The sequence below is a fragment of the Rhyacophila brunnea genome, unplaced genomic scaffold (assembly GCF_057557595.1).
Source record: "Rhyacophila brunnea isolate RB1 unplaced genomic scaffold, BYU_Rbru_1.0 scaffold_41, whole genome shotgun sequence".
In the NCBI taxonomy this organism is placed as follows: Eukaryota; Metazoa; Arthropoda; class Insecta; order Trichoptera; family Rhyacophilidae; genus Rhyacophila; species Rhyacophila brunnea.
Genome location: NW_028233078.1, coordinates 2,874,072 through 2,891,352, shown reverse-complemented (window position 1 = coordinate 2,891,352; position 17,281 = coordinate 2,874,072). Strand labels below are relative to the sequence as shown.

The 17,281-nt window shown below is 25.4% G+C and overlaps 1 non-coding gene across 1 annotated transcript; it reads right to left on the bottom strand.

The window, feature by feature from the left end:
• Positions 1-2,533: 2,533 nt before the first annotated feature.
• On the bottom strand, positions 2,534-2,638 carry TRNAI-UAU (transfer RNA isoleucine (anticodon UAU)). The gene is made up of 2 exons: positions 2,600-2,638; positions 2,534-2,569 (listed from the first exon to the last, which is right to left on the bottom strand). It is a non-coding gene; the product is annotated as a tRNA-Ile (tRNA).
• Between the last annotated feature and the right edge of the window lie 14,643 nt (positions 2,639-17,281).

The window sequence follows — 17,281 nt, the reverse complement described above, 5'->3', positions numbered from 1 at the left end:
GTGCAATTCATACACTTATAGTTATAGCCATCATAACTATCTTTTGTAGCTTTTAAAGTCATTGGTAAACTTGGTTGCGTTCGAAACCCCATAACTTATATGCATGTAACAGTTTCACATTTCAGCAAAAGGTAATAGACAAATTTTCGTTTTTTCTTCTAATTACTTAAAAAATTCGACTTTTTTTTGGGGTAGTGAATTCATTTTAATAGGTTGAATCGTTGTAACTTAATCAATTTATATATAAAATCTTTAATTAATGGTTGTGTAAGCAGTAAAATTTTTATGTGAAATATGTTTTATTTTTTTATAGTCTTAAAAATGCAGATTATTAAAGGGCAGTTCTACTTTTTAATAACTATAATGTGTGTATATGCGATAATCGAATCCGAGGGATATTCCCGGCATTTGAAATTAATAATTTTGGTATATTTATATAATAGGTTCATGGAATAGTATCTTTATATCCCTAATTTATTGTGTGCCTCTATTTTGTATTTTTATCGTATAAAAGTCCCAATTTTCAATTATTTTGAATTTACGGACATTTATATATATTTTTATTTTATTTTAACTTTTTCATTTAGATGCTTAGTAAACTTATCACGGCTTAGCCTTGTTTTATAAAGAATATTATATATTAAAGGCAGTTTCGAGGTAGATTAGACAATACGTAATTATGAAAAATTGTGAATATGTTTTTTACGCATCTTTATTATGAGCAAAGGCCTTTTTTTAGGCGATCTAATATGCGTTATTTATCTAATTATTCTATAAAGGACCAATATTTATACTAAAACAAATTTATGGCAGTTTTAAAGCCATAAAACATATCATGGAAAAATATATGCTTGTACAGCTTATCTAGTTACATATATATTTTAATAGACTAGTTTACTGCTTTTTTAGTAAAATTGCGAACAAGGTAATGACATGAAAATATTGGTGTATGATTGTAGGACATGCTAAATTAAAAAAAATTAATATTATTAAAATATTTTATTTGTAAGTCTAAAACATATTTTGCATTTCAACTATTTTAATGTGGAATAAAATACCGAATTTTGTGAATGCCATGGTTTATTTATTTGTACTTTTGAAAAATACATTCTTGCACTCGATTTAATAATTAAGCGATGCCTTATTTGCACAATACACTTTTTATTCTCTAATATATATTTTCAGCATATCATTTACAATTCATTAAAAAGATTTGGCTTTTATATAAATTCAACTATATTTATATTGTGGCTCTCAATGGAAATAATATAAAAATATTTATTAAGAGTCATGAATTCAAATGAGTTCTGCTGTAAAATTATTACTGGCTTCAAGTTACGTTATAATTATTTTATTAAATTTAGAGATTTTTGAATTTCTTTTTTAAGTAAAAAAATGTATTGGCCCAAAACACTATATTTTATACCATCGTATTAATTAATATTAAATATTAATTTTTCAATCACAAGTCATAGAAGGTACCTGAAGGAACTAGATGTCACCAACCAGGTTGAGGCATATATTCAAACATTGGGATTGAGAAAAACCCTTGAATTAATAGGTCTCGAAAGAAGGAGGGGTATTGAAGAAGACTTTGGAGAGGAGAAGATAGCCGAAAGTATAAATACGCTGTGTGTACAGAGAATCAAGCAAGCTGTGCCTGAGAACAAAAACTAAAATTACGACTATAAATATAGCCCTTAAATAAAAATCAAATGTTTCAATCACAAGGGTGGTATGGTTAAGTGGTTTACAAGTCTGATCCCTAGTCAAAGGGTCGCGGGTTCCATTTCCACCCACCCCACTAATTTCCGAAACGAATTTACTCTAAATAAAAATACCCAAGGGGGCGGCCAGTGAACCATAAAAGATAAACCATAAAGCTCTGACAAGCCATGAGAAAAAGGAGGTTGCTGTGTAAGCCGTTGAACTGTGCCTTCAGTATTGAAAAAAATCCCACACCGTTCAGCGAGGATATAGGTAAGTGTAGAGTGTGGTTGTAGCTTGTAACTTGTAGTGATGAACAGTAGACAGAATCTCATTCCCTCCTCAAAATGAATACCGTCTATGAGAAAGGACCCAATCCATGGTGATTACGGGTGAAAAGAAGTGCTGGAGGAGTCCCACAGAGAGACGCAGCAGTTAAGCAATAGTTCCTATGTATATAAAGCGAACTTCCTAAAAAGTAATGGAAGTAAAACATAAATAAATAAAGTAAATTCGATTGGAATTTCAATCACAAAATTGCAATTTTAATGATAAAATTAAGATTTGTAGAGCCGATAAATTTTTTATATGTATTTTTAGATACAATATTCATTCACATCAATGCTCCACAAAAAAATTCTTTTCCAGGATTACAGAAACGGTTCAACCATATCAGAAGAAAAAATTTTACAGAACTCATATTTGACGGAACGATTATTTTATCTTTTTTTCTAAAATATTAAAAGAAATATCAAAGTTTGGTACAATTCTTTTTATTTCAAGTTTTTCCGTGATTAAACGAAATAATTTATTTATTTTAAAATAATGCCCCTAGTGGGAGTTGAACCCACGACCTTAGCATATCTTACTTGAGTATAACTGGAGCTCAGATTATAAGTACCACGCTCTAACCGAACTGAGCCATAGGGGCTGAAAAAAGCCAAAATACTCTTTCAATATTTCAATGGTTATAATGACATAATAAAATAAATTTAAAGTCGGCTATCTGGCAAATATAAAATATTATAGAATATACATTAAATTATTTAACACTCTAAGAAACCAGAACAGTTGGAAATTTTATTTTTAAATATCATAGACGAAAGAAGATTAACCATAATAAAATCTTTAAATTAGCATCAACAATACAGAATCAAACACATTTTACAAATAAGCATCAAAAACCTCCATAAAATATATATCTGATTTTTTGTATCACAAAATAAAGTCTTTGTCTTCTTGATTTTCATTTGTGATACGAACAATAATATTGAAATTAATGAACTATATCTGTAAATGATTATATATTACCAATTTTGACTTAGACTAGATTGTTAATATATACTTATGTGGATTAAGCTATTGATTTATTATAAAACGTCTAGATGCCATAATATTCGATTATAAAATTCAAATCAAATAATTTTGGCATTCATTACATGCCTCTTTTTCCGAATGATGATAGAATTTTTTAAAAATTAAATAATTTACCTGCAAAGGTAGGTGAACATTAATTATATTGAAATATATTTTTTAACATATTTTGACAACATTGTACCATATGGCATAACATGTGATGGACTGGTAACACAATATGATAAAAAATACCAGAAAGAACATGAGGTCACCAACCGAATCGAGGCATGCATTTAAACTATAGGATTGAGGCAAACATTAGAGCCAATAGGTTTGGAAAAGAGGAGAGATATCAAGGAAGATGTAAGGGGAGAGTATAATTCCAATAGTTTGAATATGGTATGTTCACGGTAAATCAATCACTTTATGCTCGAATAGAAAATAGAAAATTACAATAACCAAATTAACCCATAAATAAAATTAAGTTAACCCTAAACCATAAAAATTGGAATATTAGTCGATGGTCTACCCAGAAAATGAATTACAATATCTATTTTATATGAATTAATTTGATTTTTACCACCTTAAAATAGTTCAAAAATAAAAATAAAATTCCGTGAATATTTAATAATTGTACTATTTTGTAGGACAAAACATATGTATATATGCGATTGGAATTCGGCACAGTAATTTAAATATAACACACCCAACATTCATATACATTTTAATAAATTTAAATTTCGTTGAAGTAAACTCCATGGAACTCTAAGATAATATTTCTTTGAACGGTGCAATCTAAGGGGGGTGTATTAATCCTGATCTATTTTTCTAAATCTCGTTATCGAAATTTTTATTTATATATATGTTTTTTATTATAATCTATTGCGTGAAAATGGGTAATATGAATCCATATTTTTTTTATCTCTTGATGTTTACTCCATGTTATGTCTAAAACTAGTTTACCCCTCTTTTAGTTTATATAGTTTTTAAAAAATAAAGCCCAAATGGCTGTATCACAGGATAAAAATTTTCTATATTATTTAATTGAATAAAACGTGTTTTTTTCTTAGGTAATTTTTGAAAATAGGATGCAATGAAAGAAGATATACCCGAAAGTACGTATACATGTGATCACATATTACTGATTTAATATTATTGAAAAATAAATATAAAATCATGATGTATATGCAGCCCATGGATAAACCATAAAAAAATATAAGTACTTATTATTATTTAAATCATTTTATTCATAAAAATACGTGGTTCAGTTATGGTTATACCATATATTAATTTATAGCATTAGAACATTTTGATAAATTAATTCACACTCAGAAATTTATTTATTATCATTTTTTAATTTTCCTATGCAAATAATATCGCATTGGGGTTTCTTGTAATTATATTTTATATTCTTTTATATTCATATAGTGTAAGTAAATTATTTTATTTTATATTTTAATTTAATATAAATATTTTTCAGCTTTAAATTTATTAATTTGAATTCATATTCCTTTAAAATGCTCTCTTAAGATCTCGAAAATACTATTTTTAAAAATTTTGTAATTTATTTTCCATATCCTTAATAAAAAATTAAATATGGGGGAAGGCTTTGTATATATTCAAAATTTGTAAATAATTACAAAATAGCTGGCTTATTATTTTGTGAAAAAGAAAAGGATTTAATGTTACAGTTCTATTTTATTTTTGCATATATAATCCTTTAAAAAACACTGCATCCGAGTTAACTATGGAAAACTAATGCTTGATCTTACCCATCCTAAATACAGTAAATTTTTGCCCTCACCCTTTAAACTTTAATTGAAATATACAATATTCCTTTTTAATGCATTAGAACTCTATTTAAAAAATCACAGAGGTCTCATAAGATAAAATATATAATATAAATCAGTGAGTTTATGTATTTTATTATTAATTTGGAGATAATCTATAAATGTATGAATATTAATTTCATGATAAATATGCACATAATTTTTCTTAATCTTTTCAAACAATTAATATTTTTTAATTACCTCTAATTTATCCAATTTAATTTTAATTCATCCCTATTCTACATTTAAAGATAATTTTAGGTTCAAAAAATTGATTATTGGCTAAAAAACTTATTTTTTTTTAATTTGATATGATGCAATAAAAATTTTATTATATACTGACCTCGTTGATACCAAACAAATATTTTTTGAAGCGATACTAATTTTTAATTGTCATTCTTTTTTTTGAAAATTTTGCGGCAACACGGTTTAATAGATATATTGCAAAAAATGGGTTTCTTTTTAATTTTTCCACCTTGAGAAAAAAACAAATGAATCTATCATATTAAGGTCGAGTGAAATGTATTTTAACCTTTTATGATCTTAAATTGACTCTAAAAAATATTTAATATAAAAAAACTTGTGTTAATATCATAAATTACACTATTTATATGGTAAATATTATTTAAAATAATATTAGATTGTAAATGATAATAATTTAAATGCTTAGAATTATTACTTTTTTCACTTCATACCATTATCTCATAATAAGGTAAACCACTTTAAAACAATAATATTTATATGCTTGTCAGTTGATCTACACTTTTAAGTAAAACAATTAAAACGCTAATATTTATCGGTGTGTCTATTCCTATATAGAGTCTAAAGTATGCAAAAAAAAAACTATAAAAAATTACATTAAAAATGCTTTAATATTTAATTTTTTATTTTTTATAAATTTTTTTTGCAAATTGTTTTCTTTGAATATGCTGGAAAAATAAAATAATTATTTTATTCGAATAAATTAAAAAAAAGGCTTATTATTAAAAAAAAATAAAATCATTCATAAATGGGTTATAAATGATACATTTCGAATTTGCGAACTACTAAATTAAATTTTCAAAACCTCAAAATTGTCTTTGTTCATAAAAAAGCCAGCGAAATTTTTGTCTCGGCATCGAAGGTTGTGGTTAACACCATAAAACAATATTGAGTTTTAAAGATCATGTAGAATTGTCTGGTGGGTTTTAAATACTTTTCTAATTGAACCAATATGTTTAAAATATTAATGGTGAGATTCATTTGACTTAATACTATACACTTTTCATGGAATTAAACAATGAACCTACTAGCGTAAAAAAAGTTGAATAAAGGTGAAATTATAATTCCGTGTATCATATATTTTTGAAATACTGTAAAATGAAGATCAAAAGCCAGATTATATTGTTTATTTTACCAACTATATATCCCTTAACTATTATTACATTTTTTTATCTCTTTATTTATGGGCTGATTTTGGTATCTTTATTTTAGATTTCCTCTTCAAGCATAACATGATTGATTTCTTGCGAAAACATTTTAACTGTATTCCGAGCTATTTTTCTTCTCACTCTTCTTCGATACTTCCCCTCTTTTCAAGACCTATTGGTTTAAAAGTTTTCCCAAGCCTCTTGTTTGAATATTTGCCTCAATATTGTTACAGACCATAATTTTTAATATATTCGAATTAATTTAATCTTTCAAATCTCCTTAAAAAATTAACAACAGCATATCTATGAATTATAACCTATTTTTTTTATAATTCAATTTAAAATTAGTATGCATCCTTCATTTGCTAGAAATCTAGCGATATACCATGGATCATATTTACGATAAAAAAACATTTTTTTTATTTTAATAACTAATCTAAAGTTTACTATCCGAAAATTAGCAAATTAAATAAGTTTGTCGGTGTATATTTCTTAATATTTTATTCTGATTCTGAGTTTTCACTAGATTTATCATCATTTTTTTCTGGATCATCGACAGCCATGTTTGCCAAAATAACTGTCCAAAATCTTTTGTTTTTTTTATCGACCTTACTTCGTTTTGTGCCTACACCAATGAATTTAAAATCATCCTGCAATATAGGAGTTGAATCCGATGCATCACCTTTTAGGCCATCAAATGCCTCAACATAACTATACGAAGCGGTTGGAAGCGTATATTCTCTCATGTCTAGTTGTTTAAGCTCCAATTTCTTTACATATTTATCCATTTTATCATTAAAGTCACTTTGCCTATCTTCTCCTTCTTCTTTCGTCGATTTTTTTTCTGCTTTAGATGCGTCTTTAGCAAGCATCTCACCTAAATCATCTAATTTCAAAACATGTTCAAATGCATAATGTCCTTTTTCTTTTCGTAATGTATTAATAGCTTCTATTAAATTATTTTCTTCTGCCGAAAATATACTATAAATGAAAAATATAAGCAACATTTCGAATTTTTATTCTTGAAAATTTATACATATTAAATTTATCCGTTTTGATTTTTACCTATCGAAAATTTTTAATTTGAAGAGGCATTATGATTTGTTCATTTTCTGTTTGATTTATATTTATTGTTTTTAAATTAATTAAAAGTAATTTCTGTCTGTTCTTTGTTGACAAATTTTGTTTTATATAAAAAAGAAAATATTTTAGATACAAACTTTTATAAATCAATTGACATGATATTTCTAGATAGTAGTTTGAAATTAACGTAATAATTTTTTTGTAGGCATTATTTGTAAAAGCCTCCAAAAAATATAATTTTATGCTAAAATTCATGCTGAAGAATACCACTCCAAATAAATTTATTACTGTTGGGTAAATTTTACTGTAATAATATGAAAAAGGCATAAAAGATGTGGTGTAATATTTATTTTACTGGGTTTATTACTTGTTTGAGCAGTCAATTTAATGATAATAACTAGTTTAGAACACACGAAAAAAATCACATTACGATAACTAATCTAACATGTCTCGGAAGTAATTTACAAGCATAAATTACCAACATATTAACAATAAATTCCCCAAAATAAAGTTATTGTCACATCGATCAAGTCTGAATAAAAATATATTTCTATTTTTGACTGAAGTAAAGTAGAATGGCATTCTTAAAAGATATCCAAAGAAAATGATCATAAATATGCAACGTTTTTTATTTTTTCGGATGTGTTTTTCATGCATAAAAACGATAAATATCACCATATTAGTACCTTACATAATACACAGACTATTATTATTCTATAAGAAGTAATCAATATGCTATGAATGGGTTTTAAGAACACTAGAAATTTTTTTAAATAAAGTCTTTAGGGTTTAACAAGAAATTTTATTGCAGATTAAAAATTTGTCTCAATCACAGCCTTATAAGTCGAAAACAAAGTCTGTTCACACTTCTGAATGGAGGCGAACTGTGAGATATATCATCGATTTAATTCATATAAAGGCGTATAAAAATAGAAAAATATAGATGCTTATATTTTATCATGATCTATGTATTTTCAAGTTTTAAAGGTCTTTACATCATATGCGGATACAGGCAATGAATTAGCCAACAAATTGAAGCTTATCTTTAAAACATAGACAGGACCACCTAGGATTCCGTGAAAGTAATAGTGAAAAAGTAATAATAAATGAAAAAAAATGATTTTATAGAGCAATTTATGATTTATATCATAAATTTAAGACTTTTCATTTATAAGCGAATAAACATATTATAAATTTATATAAAACATCTTTTTGCCTTCTTCATAAATAAGAATTTGGACACAATAATATATTAAAATCAAAAAATCATCCGTGTATAATAAAAATACAATTTGATCGTGGGTAATCAGCTGTAACGTATTAAAACCAAGTCGTTAAATTAAACTCTTATTCTTTATTTGTGACCAAGTTCTTGAACGGGCAATACAGATAAAAAACAAAAAAAACATTTTAAATAAAATTTATTTAGATTTGGATTTTTAATAAAAAATCATATAGTTCAACTTTTCAATATTTTTAGAAATTATCGTCAAAATTAAATAGAATCCAATAGTTTTGCGTGTTCGTTTTCTTTTTGGCTTCAATGATTTTAAACAGCACCAATTACTTTCAATAGTCTTAGTGTGTACCCATTTTACATGAATCACAAAATTAACACTATGATTCACTGTTTCATAATTGAAACCAGATGCAAAGAAATCGATATAGTCTCTCCACGTATCCGTGTATATTGTTAATACTTAAATTCCATGGTTTAGAAGATAAATTTTAAAATTTCCTTATTTCGATTTCTAACCGTAAAAATTATCATTTTCTTTTTTCTTTATCACCATCATACCTGAAAAATTTACACGCTATCTACTCTGTGCCCTCGATCACATTTAAGAAGCATAAATTTAATTTCATCGGCTTCTAAAATCATATTCAGATCGCCATTATATTTTTTTTGCCCCAGAAAATTCTTCTTACTTCTCTTCGGATATTTATTTTTACACAAAAAATTGTTTTCCGAGTTGCTCAAATCTTTTATTTGTTATATCGGATAATATAGTCTTAAATAAATCTAATTTTTCGTGGATTTTAAATTTGACCCATTTAAAGCTTTTGATTTTAATATTAGCACCACTTTTCATCATCACATCCACCTCTATCTTAATTTTTTCTTACAGAGATGTGTTCGAAGATTTTCTAAACAAATTTGACAGAACTTTTTCTTTTTTGATCTCTACTCCATCACTATAAAATTTACGTAGTTTAAGTATTTAGTGGTTCGCGTCTTTTCATCTATTTTTTAAAAGGGTAATTAATTAATCGACATACTAAAGTCCCATTAGCTATCCAATTTAGTTAACCATTCAGCAACTTAAAATCTCATTTACATCTATTCTTTGAAATTTTTAGTTTTATATGGTCGGTGACGCTGGAAATGTTGATATTAAAAAAAAATAATAATAATAATATTTTGCATACAATGAATAAAAAATCATGTAAATTATTGTGTTTTTTCTAAAAATTTAACAGTAAGAGAAAATTCAGTTATACTTACTTATTTTGACAGTATGGACTGTAATTCAGTGGTTCAAAAGCTAAATATTAATATTTAATTTTATTAAAGTTATTGTAGGTGAAGAATTCGTTAATAATAAAGAATCATTAAAGGTATAACTTCCACATTTTATTCAAATGAGTATGCTAAACCACTATTTTGTATGATCTTTCGAAACAGTATTAATTTGTGTCCAAGTATTTTCGATATGTTTAGCTCAAAAAAACTAAAAGGATTAAGTATTGTTAAAGGTTTTTTTATATTATTGATCAATTCCCTAATTATTCAACTTTCTTTATATCTTAAAAATTCTATCAATAATTTATAAGCCAATGAATGCAGAAGAAGACTATGGAATTTTAATGTTTATATATTACAGATATTTCTAAAATTGACAAAAAAACAACATAAAAATTTCATTGTTCTAAAAAAAAGATGCGTTTAGTTTATAGCAAATTTAAATTTATACATTTGTCTTCAAAAGAAATTTATTTTGATCTGCATTATCTTTTTTTTCTAATTAGTAATTTTACTTAAGATGAAGAACGCTTGTTAATATTATAAGTGTTTTAAACAACATTAACTTCTATTTTGTATTTTGATATTATGATATATCCGTATTTTATATATGTTATAATTAGGTAGAATTATTATCAAAAATTCATATTGATTTTCACTAGGACTGATTCATTTTTATAAGTTCAATTATCACCTTTTGGTATCGATTTATGGTACTGTTTTTAGATTATTACACTGTTTAGTAAATTATGTATTATATTAATTGTAATTTTTTTATTTTTCAGCCCATTTTATTTATAAACACTTATATTCGTCTAAGAATTTTCCAGTTTTAATTTGAATTTATATTATAATTTAATATTTTTGGATATGAATATTACCATACGCCATAACATATGATGGTCTGCACAAAAAATACCATAAGTCGAGTTTAAGGGGTAAATAATAAAACCACAGAATCTGAAGAACACTTAAAACAATAGAATTGAGGCAAACACTTGAAATAATAAGTCCTAAAAGTATAAGATATATAATTAAAGTGTTATTAAACTGAATTTTAGGGGCCGAAAACCAATTCAACCCAATGCTAAATAAGCTTAAGAACTTTCATAATCATCACAAAAAAATTGGTTTAAAAATTAAACATCTTTAAATATTTTTTTGAAGATATGTTTTGTTATTTGGGTTAATACATGTATGTTCAGATCCCGTTGTTGCAATTTCAGGGGCACGGATCGCCCATCACAACTATCTCTCGAATTACATGTTAAAAATTTTTAATGAGCATTTATTTTAGAATTCTAAATTCATGAAATGTGATGTTTATAATTTTTTAACCAATTATGGGTTTTTCAGGAAGGGATTTAGGCTTAATAAATCATCAATGTTTTTATCGACTAATAGTGAAGAACATTCTGCGCTGAAACGCAAATATTGAATCTATAAATATATATTACAACTTTATTTTTATATTTTTTTATACATGCATTAAATAATCGCTAATTTTGACCTCTCATTTATAATTATATATGATAATTTATAAACCTAAGTGGTCGTGAAACATTGAGAGCGGTTGGTAAGATTGACTATATATTAATATGCAAAAACCAATATCATTATCAGAGAATATATTTATTTTCAATAAGTATGTTAAAACGAATAAAAATAACGGTATTTGTTTGTGTGTTAATATAAATAGTTTAGATAATAATGTATTCTATTTTTTATCTTAAAAAATGTTTTAAATTTAAAAAAAAGCAAAATACTGTTACTTGTGCTTAAATAATTTAAAAACAAAAAAAAACTTGGAAATATGTAAATAAAATTCGATCGAATTGTAAAACAACTAAATAGATGGCCTAAATTCCGAGATCCATTATCAAATTTTTTGACTGAAGTTTTAGATGCACTTATATATAAATTTATTTGTGACTAGAAGAAGTCATTTTATATTATGTTTTTTTTGCGCGAAAAAAGGGTGAAAATTATAGATTAAAAAATAATTTGAAATTTAATTGGTGTTATCTTGATGATAATAATAAGAAAATTTTCCCTATTGTTTTTTATCTGGTATATAATTGTCACTATTATGATAATATAAAGAAAAGTGGCCCTGTTATATTTTGACAGATGCATAGTTATTACTTTTTGCAATAAATATATTTTTATAGTTCTTTTTTAAATCTGTATACGCAAACATAAACAATTGTATAATTATCTCTAGAGAAATATAATTTTCTCGTATATAGTTACGCTTTTATATATTAAAAAGTAAATTCATAAGGAAAATTATTTTATTAGAATTTTGAGCTCTGGATTATTTCAATATTACAATGGTGAATAGAAATTTGTAAGATAATCTTACTTGCGTTTTTCTTGATAGATTATAATAAGCAAATTATTATTTTCTATGTTTTACAAATAACCACCCACCAACCAAATGTTCGTTTCTTTTTCCAATCAATGGGGACTCTTTACTAGCAAATACCTGGACCCAATATCTTTCGTTAGTATGTGAAATACACGAAGCTATACCAGTGTGAGCAAAATCGGCAAGTACATTTTGCCTATATTTTTCCTTATTTTTCCATGATTTTGCAACAGATATAATTTCATCAAAAATGCCTTTTCCTATGTTTTGACCATAATTTCCCAAAAGACCGTAGTTTGCATTAATAATTCTATCTTTTAGATTCGGAATGTCTATGCCATTGTCTAGTCTTTCTGTGCTTAGTTTATTTAAAGTACACATTTTATCTGCGAGAACTTGTGCCGCGTTATCGAGTGATTTTAGTCTTTTTAAAGGTGGTTTATCATTTTCTACACGGAATTCGTTCATTTTATTATGCATATGTGCTTCAACATCGATAAGTTTTATCGCGACAATATATGTCACAAGGAGTATCATATTTTCATGTTTTTTATACGCTAATATTCAAAATATAATCTGAAACTAGAAAAACAAGTATTTTATAAGAATTTGAACAAACAAAATTCAATGTGTAAATCAATGAAAAAATTTATAAATATTTTTTTTTGTTAGAAAGAACCAATGCTATCGAAAATTGACTAAAAATAATAAATTTAGTTTCTGATAACTATCCTAAAATATTTAATTTTATATTTTGTTCTAATTTAGATAAATATTTTATGTTTTTTCTTAATCCTTCATAACTTGGGATGATGTGGTTAAAAATACAATAAGTTGAAATTAAGGATTCAGTAATCCCAACTGAAGCAGAAGCATACACACAAACAAAAGAAGTAAGAAAGACACTTGAACTAAAAAGTCTGGAAAGAAGAAGGTATATTCATTAAGATTATAAAGATGAAGAGGTGGGAAAATATTCAGCCAAATCTGTTCTGAAGAGCACTCTATAGTTTTTCTTGAACAATATTAGATGGTTAAAATTCAAATTAACCTACAAATAAATTTAAAAAGAATAATCTTTGATTTTGTGTGTGACTATCAAAGATTTGGGATATATTTGAAGATAATTTTATAATTGCATCATTAAAGTATACTCGCAGAAAAGAAATAAAAATGCATACGGCAATATTAAAAAAAATCTAAATATTTATTTACATAGTTCAAGACTTTATTAAAGAGAATCCATATATGTAATACTTTATCTTTGATTCTTTCAGTTCTTTTCTATCTGTCAGAAAAAATATCAACAAAAATTGTAGCAAAAGTCGACATATTTTAATCTAAATATATACTTTTACTTTAAAAACAAGAATATCATATCTGTAGCCTTATTAAATCTGTAGAATGATATTACTTGAAACATTTTAATAATTTGGACCTAATATTATTTGCTACAACTACAATCTTTTTTTTTTCACATACAACTACATTTGTTGATCTAAAATATTTATCATTAAAACCAATTAAAATGATGATTGATATATTTAAAACGATTGATGTCATCTATTTGTGTATTTTAAATATCATTTTATCTAGTGATCAAAGTTCTAAATGATGTAAATACTCCTAATAAGAATATTATCAATACTAAATTTCTAGCAATTGTTGATATTATTTCCAGCTCCGTTTAATCTGATAGCTATCTATGATTTAATGTTGAAATTCTACCCCCAAACATCATGAAGACATTTTTTAAATTCGAACGTGGGTTTGTGACTAGAGCGTTGGGAATATATGTGTGCTTTCTCAACTATGGAATTTTCCAAGAAAAAATTACAAAGACAGAATATGATGGCAAGTGTTTTAAATATTTTGTATTTCTGAACTTTGTTAAAAATATAGTTGGAACAATTGTGATTTATTTAGCATCTACTTTTAAAAGAAAACCATTACGGTTAAGGCATCCAAATCCGCTTCCAAAATATATTCAAATATCCTTTCTTGGACTAATTTCAACCGAGATATCCTATAGAGCACTAAAATACTTTGATTATACAACTCTTGCAATTGGAAAGTCGTGTAAGCTGATTCCTCTCATTTTCATGAATTTTATTCTGTTTAAAAGAAAAGTCCGATCGTCGATGTATGTTTCAGTCATTATGACTACGGTCGGTGTTCTTTGCTTCATGATATTCGAAGACAAAACTTACATAAAGAAAAGAAATACATTTACTGGATTGTTGCTTCTTCTTATGAATATTTTTATAGATGGAACAACAAGTTCGGTTCAGAAAAATATATACGAGGCACACAAGGTTCATTCTTTTCATTTTTTGTTCTATAATGGTTTTATAACATCGATTTTCTTATTACTTATTTTGTGTACACCGTTTACAACACAATTAATAAATGCTTCGATGTTCATTAAATTACATCCCAGAATTATATTTGATATCATGTGTTTTTCTTTGTGTCATGTTGCAGGTCAAATAGTTATGTACAGTATGACTGAAAAATATGGGCCTAAGGCGCTGTCAAATATAAATATCAGTCGTAAAATAATGAGTATTTTGATAAATTTATTTTGGTATAAACATTCTGTGAATTTAATGCAATGGATAAGTATATTATCTATAACGATGTCATATGTTATTGAAATGCTAGAAAAAAGTCGAAATAAAAAAGAAATCTGATCATAATATCATTTATTATTTTTTAAAATATATTTGAATGTATCAATAAAGATTAAGAAACATGATTTTCAGTTTCATATATTATTTAGAGTTAAATAACCTGAATTATTTATATCAACGGATGTTTTTAAGAACACCAACAAAGCATTTTGAAGTTATAGAATGCTGAATTTACTTCGAATCGGTAAATAATTTCACTAAAAACTTTTTTGAAAAATCCACACTATAAAATTGTAATTCTAAACCGAATTTGACCCTTAGAATTAAATATATTACTAGGCATGAGTGTATGCATTTTATTTGGCATTAAGAATAGGTACTAAAATTATATTATATTTATTTTATTTCCCTCTAAGTGGTTTTAAACCGGCCAAATAATTTATATCTAATAAAGCTTGTACAAATATTTGATATAAAATAAGGGCATGCGTTTTTCCACCATCATCGCTTTTAGCTCTTTAAAATTGATATTTTTTAAATTATGCTAAATTTCTGATCTTTTAATTTAAGTCTGAAAATTTAGCCTATAAATAAATATTTTATTCTAAAACCTTTTTTTATTAGAAAGTATTTATATTGCGGTGTTAGGAATATCAACTGAAGAGGAATCATACCATTAAACAATAGGATTGAGGAAGACACTTGAACTAAAAGTGTTGTGAGAAAAAGATGCATCGAGTAAGATTGTAAATATTATGGGTTGGAAAGAAGTATCAGTTAAATATGTTCTATAGTGCAATCTAATATTTTGCTTAAACAAAATAAAAAGTTAAATATCAAATTAACACATAAATAAAAATTACTTTATAGGAACACATTCGAAAAATTGGTTAATAAAATGAATAATAAAGATATGAATAGCATGTAAAATGATGTATTGTTTAAATAATACAAGTGAAGGCATAAAAAAGAATTATATTTTAGAGTGCACAATAAAGTTAAAAAAAAGGATTATATTTAGCTAAATTATTTTCTTAATGCCATTATTTGTATATATAGTGTTTTGCCATTCTTGGATTAAATTTTAAAAAGAAATTACCCGTACTTGAATCATAATTTGTGCTTTTAATGGTTAGTTTTAATTTTTTCTTACAATATAAAAACAATCCTATTAATTTCTTTAATTATATACCATATACTGTAACCATATATCTATTTTTTTCTTGTTTTTATTTCTAGTTTAAACGGTACATATCATTTTTTATATTTCTCTGAATATTATGTGGGGTTATGAAAACTAACTAATTTTAATGGTACACTAAAAAAACATATTCAATTTGCATTTAAAATATAATGAGATGGTTCAAGGAATAAAAATTTTATGCAAAGCGTCTATTTTTTAAAGCGCTCTTGTGTGTTTTAATAGTATAAAAGTTTCGCGGGTATATTTATAATAAAAAAAATTTTAAATTAAAATGGACAATGACATTTATAAAATTGATATTAATGGCTTGTTAATTATCAATATAAAATAATGAATATGTATTCGAAAAGTAAGTATATATTTTGATCTTAAACAAATCAAGGAGAAGATCAACAGGATTTTAAATAAATTATAATTTTCTAGTATTTTATTGTTAATTTTAAAGAAATAATACATGGGTTAAAACCAACTATCGGTTTAATCAGAGGTAAATATATATAATTCTAGATACTGTGAACTTTGTTAAGATCAAAATTAACTTGTTTTGTTTAATGTAAATTCAAATGCGGGTTTATATTGCGTCATATTTTTGGTTCACATTGATATAATGCAAAGATCAGTTTTCATTAATTTTCGTTTTAAAAAGGAATAATATACTAGGTTCTTAAATGTACATTAAAAACCATTCAAAATTTTTAAATCTAAATATTTTATAAACACAAGAAAATTTTTTAATCGAATAAAAATGTTTAATATGAATATTAATAGTACATACGTATGTTTTTATTGTAAATTAAGAGAAAATACAACAAAACAACAGATTTTTTCTTGTGAATCGTTATTCAGTGCAATTTATAAATAAAATAGGAACTAAATCATAAAATTAATGCGACAAAAATACATTTAAAGCTATAGTATATTGACAAAATAAACTAGTTCTCGCATTTTGTGACATATGTATCACTAATAATAAAAACTGCTTTTTAGATCAATTTTTATTATTCGCATTATTACGAAGATAACACATTTTGTTATATAAACCGAAAAACAGGTGCGTATAGCCAGAGGTTTGGATCGCTCTGTGCTTAAGGTCAAGTTTTTTTGCGGAACATAAGATATTATGTATGAAAGTAATTATCTTGCACAATTTTTTCATGGTTTTTTT